Source organism: Rhinopithecus bieti, unplaced genomic scaffold, assembly GCF_001698545.2.
Source record: "Rhinopithecus bieti isolate Rb0 unplaced genomic scaffold, ASM169854v2 scaffold_57243, whole genome shotgun sequence".
NCBI lineage: Eukaryota > Metazoa > Chordata > Mammalia > Primates > Cercopithecidae > Rhinopithecus > Rhinopithecus bieti.
This window is the reverse complement of record NW_016822477.1, coordinates 150,982-163,295: the sequence shown is the minus strand read 5'-3', so window position 1 is coordinate 163,295 and position 12,314 is coordinate 150,982.

Sequence of the window (12,314 nt, the reverse complement as noted above, 5' to 3'; positions counted from 1 at the left end):
AAAAAAAAAAAAAAAAAAAAAAAGAAAACTATAAATAACTGGTAGAAGGAAAGTTCTTTGCACTTTAGTGGATTGAAGACTTTACTTTGAGAGTAAGTCCAAAAACATATATGATGTTTCTCAGTGATAAGTGTAAAAAGTAATGAATCCTCAGAGTTTTTAAATAGCATGCTACTTGGCAAGACTTCATATTTTTTAGTTACAATTCTTCCACTGCCCATAGAAACAAAATTTGTTAACTCCAGTTTGAAATTTGAAATCTAATATGTAGCTAAATCTGTGACTTGTAAAACTCTATACATAACTTTTCTTAATCAGTGGAAATAAGAATAAAAGAAAAAGGTAAAGTTAATTTTTTTTTCTAAGTCTACATCCTAGCTCTTGATTCAATTGCCTGAAGAAGCTGTGTGAGGAGATTAGTCTGGTTATTGGTTCCTTTATCTGTCAGTGCCATCTTAATCTCTTCACATATTACACTAAATGCTGCCTATAACCCATCCTCATCTTCTTTACTCATCATTGCTTTCTTCAAGGAAGGTCTTGATACTGCCTCGTCTACCTCATTATCCGCTGGTCTAGATAGTGACTCTTTGGAAGATTGGTAGCCCTGAATGAGTTATCCAACTTCCGCTTCCTCACATTGTCCACTTTGCATAGGTTTGGGAACTTAGCAGGTGCTAAATCCTCATGCCCATAGAGGCGAAATACTTTGAGGAATGGGAGCATCTCTTCACTGTGTTCTTGGATCAGCCTTCTCTCATCCACCAAGAAATGCATGGATTTCCCTGCCAGCTCTAGGAAGTAGTGCTGCATGATGGAATCATTCTTTGATGAATTCTTTCATTGTAACATAGGGAGTCATTTCCAAAAAGGTAGATATGAGCTTAAAGTAAATTGACTTATGAATGCTTTGCCTGTGGGCCCAACAGTGTCATGACCCTCCAATTGAAACATAGCATGAATTATTTTTATGTTGAGTTCTTGAACTGCTAATCAGGTGTGTATTTCCTTGAAGTCCAGAGCAGGATCCAGGTCAGATGAAGGAGGTGGTATGCCTGGCTTAACTGCTGAAAATAGAACATTGAAACTCTTCACAATGTGCTGCATTGGGTTTCTGCTTGGCTTTCTCACTGAATAGTAAATTGGGGAAAATGCTGCTTTTACTATTTTGTGTTTTATAGCAACATTGATAGCATTTTTCCAGTCAGGTGTTGTCCAGGAACATTTCCCTTGGAAGGTCTGAACAGAATGATCTGGCTTGATGTATTTCTTGAACTCTAGTACCATATCATAGAATAGGTTAAATGTAGCCAACAACAATGTCAGGACAATTGACATTGTCCTTACAAGAGTGAATGCACTGTGTTTTGGAACTGCTACTAGAGCCATACATGAGGCAGCGAATGCATCTTTAGGTGGTGGCAAGGCTATATCTGATTGACAGAGATCTCTGATCTCTAATGACATATTGCTATTGTCCTATTATGTTTAAATTTGAATCTAAATCACTTGAGTGTTATCAGTGATGGCTATATAACATGCCATTTGGTTAGATTTACAGTGTTTTTTTTGTTGCAGTTTAGTTTGAAACAGCACTTAAGCACACTGTTTCTGTTAGTGGTATATAGTTTTCAAACTAACAAGCCTGCGATCCTTGTTAGTGTAGTGACTGCCTCTTTAGGAGTATGGGACCCTAGGGTGCCCATATATTTTTACCCCATGGGTCATTCTAGTCTACGGACTACTAGTAGAACCCTCAAAAGGTAACTGCCATTATAGGGACTTACTTATTGGAAACTGGTAATATAATAAAATATTGAAGGAGGGGCCATGGTCTTAGTAGGTTTTAGGATGACCTTTTAACTCCAGTAACTACTTCCTTGGTATTGGTATCCCTGATAGAGGGAATATAACCTCTGGCAGTAATCTCATTCAGTTTATACTACCTGACTAAATTTAATCATACTTTTATGTATTTGTTTCCTCAGTTGGACCTAAGTTACTATATTTCTTTTTCTTATTTTTTTATTATTGTACAGTTTCTTTACCTTTCAAGTATAAATGTGTATATAAAATGTAAATACAAGGAATTCACTAAAAACCACTCATAACAATTACTGTGTAAATAAAACTGGTAAGCCGAGTAATTACTTGAAATGTGAGTCTTCATTACTTTGGGGATATCTGTTTTATTTGACTACATCTCAAGGAAGAAAAGGAAATAATTTTTGTTTTTGTTTGCCAAATTTGTCTTCCAAGGAATGCACTAAGCCTTCAGTCTTTTTAGACTGGCAGTACTGGCAGCTAAAATATTGTATTGTATCTTCTCTTGAGCCCAGTATGTAGGAAATATGTGATAATTCACATGGTCAGTATATGGCAGTTTTTGTTGTTGTTGTTAAAGTATATTTTCAATTAAAAAAAACTTTTCCTAAAATACTCAAAATAATGTGAAATTTAATATGTGTTTCATTTGTTTGTCTACTAAATATATATATTTCTTAATGTTCCTTTATTCCAGGTCTACATTGCCTTATTTAAATGCTGTTAGAAAAAAAAAATGCTGTTAGAAGACTCCAGTAACTCACATAGTTTTCTACAGTCAGCTTTTGCTGATGTCTTTTGCATTTGTGACTTTTGAGTGTATTTGTTTGACTTTTGGGTAGCATTTGCAAAAGGACATTGACATTTTCAAAATCTCTGACTTCAAGATAATAGCTTTCCTTGTAGCTTAGGAACTAATGTTATTTTGACCTAGGCCTGTCAACTCTTTAGAGTCTACACTACTGAAGGGTATAATTCTAAAGCAGATAATCATGAAATAATTTATCTTACTTCATAATGTCATATTATTTATTTTATTTCTCATTTTGTTTTTGTTTGGGTAAGATAAAATTATTTTATATTCCAAGAATGTATTCAGACAGCAGGGACTAGTATAAAAAAGAGTCAAAAAGGCCGGGCGCGGTGGCTCACGCCTGTAATCCTAGCGCTTTGGGAGGCCGAGACGGGAGGATCATGAGGTCAGGAGATCAAGACCATCCTGGCTAACACAGTGAAACCCTGTCTCTACTAAAAATACAAAAAAATTAGCTGGGCATGGTGGCAGGCGCCTGTAGTCCCAGCTACTCTGGAGGCTGAGGCAGGAGAATGGTGTGAACCCGGGAGGCGGAACTTGGAGTGAGCCGAGATCGCGCTACTGGACTCCAGCCTGGGTGACAGAGCGAGACTCCGTCTCAAAAAAAAAAAAAAAAAAAAAGGCAAAAAAGTGTGAGGTAGCATTGGACTTACGTAAGTTACATTAAAATTAAAATTTATCATGACTAATTGATAGTGTCAGAAAACAGTCTTCTGAGAGGAAAAAATGTTTTTGTATTGATTCATATTATTTTGCTGTTTGACAAGCGTTGTCTAAAATATTAATTCTCAACTGTAATAAAACTTCATTAATTAGAACTTCACTGCTTTACAACATGTAAAAACTAAAATGAAATCCAAGATTCATTCAACCACTCCAGAGAAAGCCCTGCTCTTTAAAAATATTGTTTGCTTGGTAAGAGTGTAGTTGCAAAAGTGGGAAATTTGAATTAATACACTTATATTTCTTAAGCCCTGATTATTGCCAAGCACTGCCTCTTAACATTTTGTTAGTCTACATAAAGTTTTAAAGGCTTGGGAAATTCCAAAATTGCCTTTCTTTCCAGATACTCTGCTGTTCATATTGATCATCCCTTGATCTCAGTTAATGAGAATCTGCTTATGTGCATTTTATTTTGTAGGTTTGATTTATTTTCTAGTAAACACAAGGAAGGAAATTTGACTTAAAATTATATTATGAAAGTGTTTCATTTGAAAATTTACGTAAGCAATACTAACTTTATTAAATTTAAAGTAAAATGACTTTTGTACTATTGCAATGTATTTGAAAATCATTTTACAATAAATATGTAAATGATAAATGAATATAGACTTGAAGGAGTACATAAAATTGACAACAATGGGGTATATATGTTCTCATTTTTCATCCTCAGGCATAATGCTATACACAATGGTATAAAAGCAGAAAGCGAAGCTTGAAATTCTGGTCACAGCTGAGCGTGGTGGCTCATATCTGTGATCCTAGCACTTTGGGAGGCTGAGACAGGATCATCTCTTGATCTGAGGAGCTTCAGATTAGCCTGGGCAACATAGTGAGAACATCTCTTCAAAAAATTTAAAAATTAGCTGGTCATGGTAGCATGTGCTTGTAGTCTCAGCTACTTGGAAGGCTGAGGTAGGAGGATTGCCTGAGCCCGGGGGTGTTGGGGCTACACTGCGCTGTGATCACACCACTGGACTCCAGCCTGTGCAAGAGAGTGAGCCCCTTTCTCAAAAACATCAAAAAAAAAAAAAAAAAAAAAAAAAATTGGGCCAGGCGGTGGCTCATGCCTGTAATTCCAGCACTTTGGGAGACCAAGGCGGGCGGATTACCTAAGAGCGGGAGTTCGGGACCAGTCTCACCAACATGGAGAAACCCCGTCTCTGCTAAAAATACAAAAGTAGTCAGGCTTGGTGGCGTATTCCTGTAATCCCAGCTACTCGGGAGGCTGAGGCAGGAGAATGGCGTGAACCTGGGAGGCGGAGCTTGCAGTGAGCCGAGATTGCCCGCTGCACTCCAGCCTAGGTGACAGAGTGAGATTCTATCTCAAAAACAAACAAAAAGAAATTGGGGGAAGTTAGGCAACAAAAAAGCCTCTTATGTGAACCCTTGAAAAGCAAACACATCTTATGAAATTTTAAATTAGATTACATGTTTTATTACCTTTAAACAGTCTAAATCAGCTGGGCGTGGTGGCTCGCACCTGCAATCCCAGCACTTTGGGAGGCTGAGGTGGCGGATCACTTCAGGTCAGGAGTTTGAGACCAGCCTGATCGACATAATGAAACCCTGTGTCTACTAAATGTACAAAAATTAGCTGGACATTGGTGAGTGCCTGTAATCCCAGGTACTTGGGAGGCTGAGGCAGGAGAATTGCTTGAACCCAGGAGGTGGAGGTTGTAGTGAGCTGAGATCATGCCATTGCACTCCAGCCTGGGCGACAGAGCAAGACTCTGTCTCCAAAACAAAAGTGTAAATGAATTTCTATCATTTTTTTGCTCAAGATCCTCTAATGGCATTCCTCATAATAAAAATCCACACTCTTATCCTAGTCTCCATGGTCCTACTTGATCTGGTCACTGCACGTCTTTCCAGTTTCAGCTACAGTTTATAAACATTCTGCCTGTAGGCACAGTGGACTTACTGCCATTTTTCAATTTGTCAACCTTCTGTCTACCTGAGATCTTTCTTCCCTCTGAAATGTTTTTTTGTCTAGGTCTTTGTATGGCTTATACTTTATACCGCTATTTAAGGTCACTTCCTCAGAGGACTTTTCTCTAAACATCTATCCACTCTTCTCATGACCTTACTCTGCTTCATATTTCTTTATAGTTTCTATTATATTTCACCAACTGACACTGTTTTATAATGTTGTCTATTGTTTCCACTACAGTGTAAACTCTGAGGTCAAAAACATTGCCTTATTTACTACTGAAGTGCTGATACCCCAAATAGTGCATATCACTGCCCTATGGTAGATATGGATGATTGGATTGTTTTTATTTTGGTCCATTCCTCACTGAACTTACCTTTTCATTTAAATTTTTTTCTATTGTAGATATTATGCAATTGACCAGAAACTCAAATAGTTTAAAACTGGTTCACTTGGAAAGTTAAACATTTAAAGGTTGGGTAGAAGAGAATGAACTAGTAAAAGTCAGGAATAGGCCGGGCGCGGTGGCTCAAGCCTGTAATCCCAGCACTTTGGGAGGCCGAGGCGGGAGGATCACGAGGTCAGGAGATCGAGACCCTCCTGGCTAATACGGTGAAACCCCGTCTCTACTAAAAATACAAAAAACTAGCCGGGCGCGGTGGCGGGCGCCTGTAGTCCCAGCTACTCGGAGGGAGAATGGCGGGAACCCGGGAGGCGGAGCTTGCAGTGAGCCGAGATCGCGCCACTGCACTCCAGCCTGGGCGACAGAGCGAGACTCCGTCTCAAAAAAAAAAAAAAAAAAAAAGTCAGGAATAGGAATATCAAGAGAATGTGGGATCAGAAAGGACAACGGACAAGAGTGTTTCCATAAAGGAGTGATTAACAGTGTTATGTTGCAGTGAGGTTCAAATGAGAACTGAGAATGTCCATTAAACTTAGCAGCGTTGAAGTCATTAAACCTTAGTGGGCTACTTTGGTGTATGCTGAATGTTGCAATCAGAGGGTTGAAGAATCAGTGGGAGGCAAGGAATTAAGCATTGCTAGTGTAGATAATTATAAAATAAGCTTTAAAGGGGAAGAGAGAACTGATAATAGTTGGTAGGGAAATAGGAGGTTCCAGCTGGGTGAAGTGGCTCGCGCCTGTAATCCCAGCTACTTGGAGGCTGAGGTGGGAGGATTCCTTGAGTTCAGGAATTAAAGGTTACAGTGAGCTATGATGGTACCACTGCACTCCAGCCTGGGCGACAGAGTGAGATTTTATCTTTTAAAAAGAGGGGATAGTGATTTCCAATATAAAATAATTTCCGAATAGGCAACAGGGAGTTGGATCCAGAGCACAGGATGAGTGAGAAAGGTATTCAGGATGCAGATGGGTTTGTAAATTTGACGTTGGTAAGCTGAAGGGGGACTTCTGTTTTGTAGCTATTATTTCCTTTGTGAGGTAGGCCAGAAGTGGGGCTGTCTACTGTAACAAGAGGGAACCAGGGTATGGTTTTGTTTTGACTTCTATAATTGGATGGATGGTTATGCACATTAATATGAAAAGGATTCTATAAGAGGAAGACATTTTGTGTGGGTAGGGAAAAATAACTTGTAACATCATACTTAGAAGAAAATCCCCAGTGCCTCATTTGGAGGGTCTGCCTCTGACTTTTTGTGCCATTTCCCCTTGCCAATTCGGCTTCAGTCATGCTGGCCTTCTTTCTGATACTCAAACATGCCCAAGTGTATTCCTGCTTTACTCTCTGTACATGTGTAGTTTCTGCTTGGATTGCTCTTCCCCCAGGCTGGCTAGCTTCTTGGCATTTGGTTCTCTGCTTAAAGCGCCTATCACTTACGCCGGGTGTGGTGGCTCATGCCTGTAATCCCAGTACTTTGGGAGGCCAAGGCAGCGGATCACCTGAGGTCGGGAGTTCAAAACCAGCCTCACCAACATGGATAAACCCCATTTCTACTAAAAATACAAAATTAGCCAGGCTTGGTGGCGTATGCCTGTAATCCAGCTACTAGGGAGGCTGAGGCAGGAGAATTGCTTGAACTCGGGAGGCGGAGGTTGCGGTAAGCAAAGATTGCGCCATTGCACTCCAGCCTGGGCAATAAGAGCGAAACTCCATCCAAAAAAAAAAAAAAAAAAAAAAAAGTGCCTATCGCTTCTTCAGACACCCAATTACCCAGTCTAAAATAACTGTCCAGTCACTCTCATGCCACCCTATTCTAATATTTCACAGTTTCCCTCTTTTCACCCCAACTCCTGGAATGTAAGTTCCATATCAACAGGGATGTAGTCTGTCTGGTTCATTGCTGTACAGCTCCTATGATAGTTCCTAGTATCCAGGAGGCATTTTAATTTTATTTTTAATTTTTATGGGTACATAGTAGGTGTGTATGTTCATGGGGTATGTGAGATGTGTTGATATAGGCATACACTGTGAAATAAGCACATCATGGAAAATGGGGTATCCATCCCCTTAAGCATTTATCCTTTGAGTTACAAACCATTCAGTTATATTCCTTAAGTTATTTAAAAATGTGCAATTAAGTTATTATTGACTATACTAACCCTGTTAGGCAATCAATAGTAGGTGTTATTCATTCTTTCTAACCAGGAGGTATTAAAAAAAAGCAAAAAAACAAAATAAATGTAGACTCTTAAATAAAAGTGAATGAACAAGCGTCACAGCCACTTTGAAGGGAAGGTTTGCACAATGGCAAAGACGTGCCAGGAAATGCACCAATGCACTTTTATTAGCAAGTGTGGGGCCAGATGTCAGTTGAGATGTCTGTTCTTTGAGAATCAGATGGGATTTTCTTGAACTCCATTTCGTGTATTTGGACAAATTCTCTCTCTCCCTTGCCCATAGAGCAGAATGTCCAAGGAAGAAAGTTTCTAGAGAAAAACAATGAATGGAGAAAAGATTTAGGGAGGTGGACCACAATTGAATTTGTATTAGTCCATCTTCACGCTGCTGATAAATTACCCAAGACCGAGTAATTTATGAAGAAAAAGAGGCTTAACGGACTCAGTTCCACGTGGCTGGAAAGGCCTCACAATCATGGCAGAAGGCAGAAGATGAAAAGCACGTCTTACGTGGTGGCAGGCAAAAGAGAGAATGAGAACCAAGCGAATGGGGTTTCCCCTTATAAAATCATCTCATCTTGATCTTGTGAGACTTATTCACTACCACAAGAACAGTATGGGGGAAACCGCCGCCATGATTCAATTATCTCCCACCGGGTCCCTCCCACAACGTGGGAATTATGGAAGCTGCAATTCAAGATGAGATTTGGATGGGGACACAGCCAAACCCTATCAGAATTCAAAAGAAGGAACAAGGAAAGGTTTTTCAGCACATTAGGGAAAACCCCATAAAACGTGTTTCAAAAGTCAAAGGGAAAGCAATTTTGGAGGATAGGTTGGTAAAGTGCAAAAATCTTTTTTTTTTTTTTTTTTGAGATGGAGTCTCACTCTGTCACTAGGTTGGAGTGCAGTGGTACGATCTTGGCTTACCACAATCTCTGCCTCCCAGGTTAAAGTGATTCTCCTGCCTCAACTACCCTAGTAGTTGGGATTACAGGTGTGCACCACCACACCCAGCTAATTTTTGTATTTTTAGGAGAGATGGGTTTCACCATGTTGGCCAGAACGGTCTCGATCTCTTGACCTCATGATCCACCCGCCTCGTCCTCCCAAAGGCCGAGGATTACAGGCATAAGCCACTGCTCCCGGCCCCAAAAATCTTAAGTAGAGTGAGGGTGGTGGGTAACGTGGCTTATGCTCTGACATGCCTGTTATTTCATACTCTGGGAGGTCAAGGTGGGAAGATCCCTTGAGCCCAGGAGTTCAAGACCAGTCTGAGCAACATAGCAAAACCCTATCTCTACAGAAAATTTTTAAAAATTAGCTGGGTGTAGTGGTATGTACCTGTAGACTTAGCTGCTCAGGAGGCTGTTGTGGGAGGATCACTTGAGCTCAGGAATTTGAGGTTGCAGTGAGCTATGATTGTGCCACTGCATTCTAGCCTGGGCAACAGAGCAAGACCCTGTCTCAAAACAAAGCAAATCTTAAGTAGAGTGAAACGGACAGCTATGTTTTAGATTAGAAGGAGATAGGATTTAAGAGTAGCTATTAATAGAGGCTACATTTTATCTTGAAATAATATTGAATGAACTAGGAATAAAAATGTTATCAAGCAAATGGACTCACTGCCCATTACACACAAAAGCCAATAACTATGGCACCTGCCTTTGAGAAAAGAAAGGCTTTATTGCAAGTGGTCAGCAAGGAGACAGGAGTGGGTTCAAGCCTGTCTCCCTGATTTAGGGTCTAGGGCAAATTTTAAGGGCTCAGAGAGCAAGGGAAAAGATTTAGGAATGTTGGCTTGGCAGGGTCTGATTGGAGGGCTTCAAATTGTACCATTTAACGTAAGGTACTGTTATAGAACTGAACTTTGGTCCACTCGCCTGGCTCAGAAAGACAAGACTTCCTCACTGAGCTTTTGCAGCTGTAGGAATTGGGGCAGCTCATGCTTAAGACCCAAACTCCTGATGGCTTGCAGGTAAGGATTTTTAAAGGCAGGGGTAAATTTCAGGAAAGCAGAAATTACAGGCAAAGTCATCAATTAATACATGGAGTCTATGCATTGTTTTGACTGCCATCTCAAAGGGTAGGGGAATGGGGCTTGGGGAACAGGTCATAGATGGATTAAAAGATTTTCTGATTTGCAGTTGGTTCAGGAAGTGAAGTTTTGTCTAAAAATTTGGTGAGCTGGGTGTGGTAGTGTGTGCCTGTAATCCCAAAATTTCTTTCCCTTAGACTTGGGAGGCTGAATGGGAGGATGGCTTGAGCCCAGGAGTTTGAGACCAGTCTGGCCAATATAGTGAGACTCCATCTCAATTTTTAAAAATTAAAAAACAAAAATTTGGGATCAGTGGAAAAGAACGCTAGCTCTGCTTGTGTGTGTGACCTCCTCCAGGCCCCTAGGAATAAATTTAGAACAAATGAGGCAACAGAGTGCCAGCAGATGTGTTTGGTGGGGCTTGGGGTTTCTAAAAAACATCTTAGAGACATGTGTTAAGATTATTACCTCTAGTTTTAACAGAGGAACCAAACATCTCCTGAATCCAACTTCCTGGGCTATTGTTTTAGGTTACTATTACCTTCTTCCTTATCAAGTTGCTTATTTACCTGTCAGGGCTAGCTAGGTTCCTAGAATTTCCCTTGAAGCAACTCAAGATTTTCTTTTATTCCCATGGTTGGGGGGCCCATAGGCCCCTAGAGAAAGGGATCCCTACTCCATCTCAGTATGTTGAGGACTTTTTTTTTTTTTTTGAGACAAAGTGTTGCTGTATCACCCAGGCTAGAGTGCAGTGTTACAATCTCAGCTCACTGCAGCCTCGACCACCTGGGCTCAAGTGATTCTGTCACCTCAACCTTCCAAGTACTAGGACCACAGGCACCCGCCACCACACCCGGCTAATTTAGGAAATTTTTGTAGGGGTCAGGCACAATGTGTCACGCTTGTACTCTCAGCACTTCCGGAGGCCGAGGTGCGAGGATCCCTTGAATCTAGGAGTTCGAGACCAGCCTGGATAACATGGCGAAAACCCGTCTCTAGCAAAACACAAAAACACACAAAAACCCCAAACCAACAAAAATCAGCCTGGTGTGGGCTAATGTCCACCACTAAAATGTCCCGGCGTGGTAGCGTGCACCTGTAGTCTCAGCTACTTGCTAGGGTGAGGTGGGAGGATCAACTGAGTCCAGGAGGCGGAGATTGCAGTGAGCAGAGATCGCGCCATTGCACTGCTGCCTGGGCGACAGAATGAGACCCTATCTTAAAATATAGAGATAGGTTTCGTTTCTATTTTTTTTTTTTTTTTTTTGAGACGGAGTCAGAGTCTCTCAGTTGCTCAGGTTGGAGTGCAATGGCGCGATCTAGGCTCACTTCAACCTCTGCCGCCCGGGTTCAACCGATTCTTCTGCCTCAGCCTCCCGAGTAGCTGGGAATACAGGCGCCTGCCACCGCGCCCGGCTAATTTTTGTATTTTTAGTAGAGACAGGGTTTCACCATCTTGGCCAAGCTGGTCTTCAACTCCTGACCTCGTGATCCACCCGCCTTGGGCTCCGAAAGTGCTGGGATTGCGGGCGTGAGCCACCGCACCCGGCCGGTAAACTATTAAATTTTGTGCAGACACAATCATACAAGTTGTGGGAGTCAAAACGAAGGAAACAGGTGGTTGCATGGCAAGTATATTTAATGCCATACGTCCTAAGAAATTGGAGGTGGGAAAGGGAGCCCTGGAGAGGGAGACAAAGGAAATAGTTGAAAAGGAATGCAAACAAGAAAAGGAGGAATTGAAAGCTGAAGTGAAAAGCAGGGGCAAGAAAAGCTCCGCTCCTTCCTTCACTGCCCACTTGAATGAATGAATCCTGTTTGGTTTCCTGAAACTTCCTTCTGCTGGCCACTCCGCTTGGTCCATCACTGCTTTCAGCTCGCCCTTACCCTAAACAGCTTTAATCCAGTCATAATCTTAATATCCTGTTCCTTCTCTTTCCCGTCCCACCCACAAAAAAGCCCTCCTCTTGGTCATTTTGGGGGATTTTCACTCAAGATGTGAGCCGCGCGCTGCGGATGCGGCGAGGCTGGCCCTATAAAAATGTGTCTGACATCCTTGTGCGGATACGCAGACTTCTCCACCTATAGGATCACGGGCTAGGGGGTGCTCAATCACAGCAGCCAACGTGTTAAGGCGCCTTGCAAAGTATTAACAGCGCTATCAAATTTTAATTACGTAGTTCGGAACCATCAGTTATGTGAGGAAACTGGGTCCTCTACGATCGGCCGCCTCGCCCATGCTCAAAGGATAATTACAGGCTGAGTTCGGCACCACGACCCAGTCTCCTCCTGACAGAGGTCCAGGTACAGGCTCACGGTCGCCACAGCTCAGTCTGACGAAAACCGCAAGCTGCGCCAAATCTCGCGTAGCGGGGCTGGAGGGCGGGCGGAGAATGTAAGGTATCGC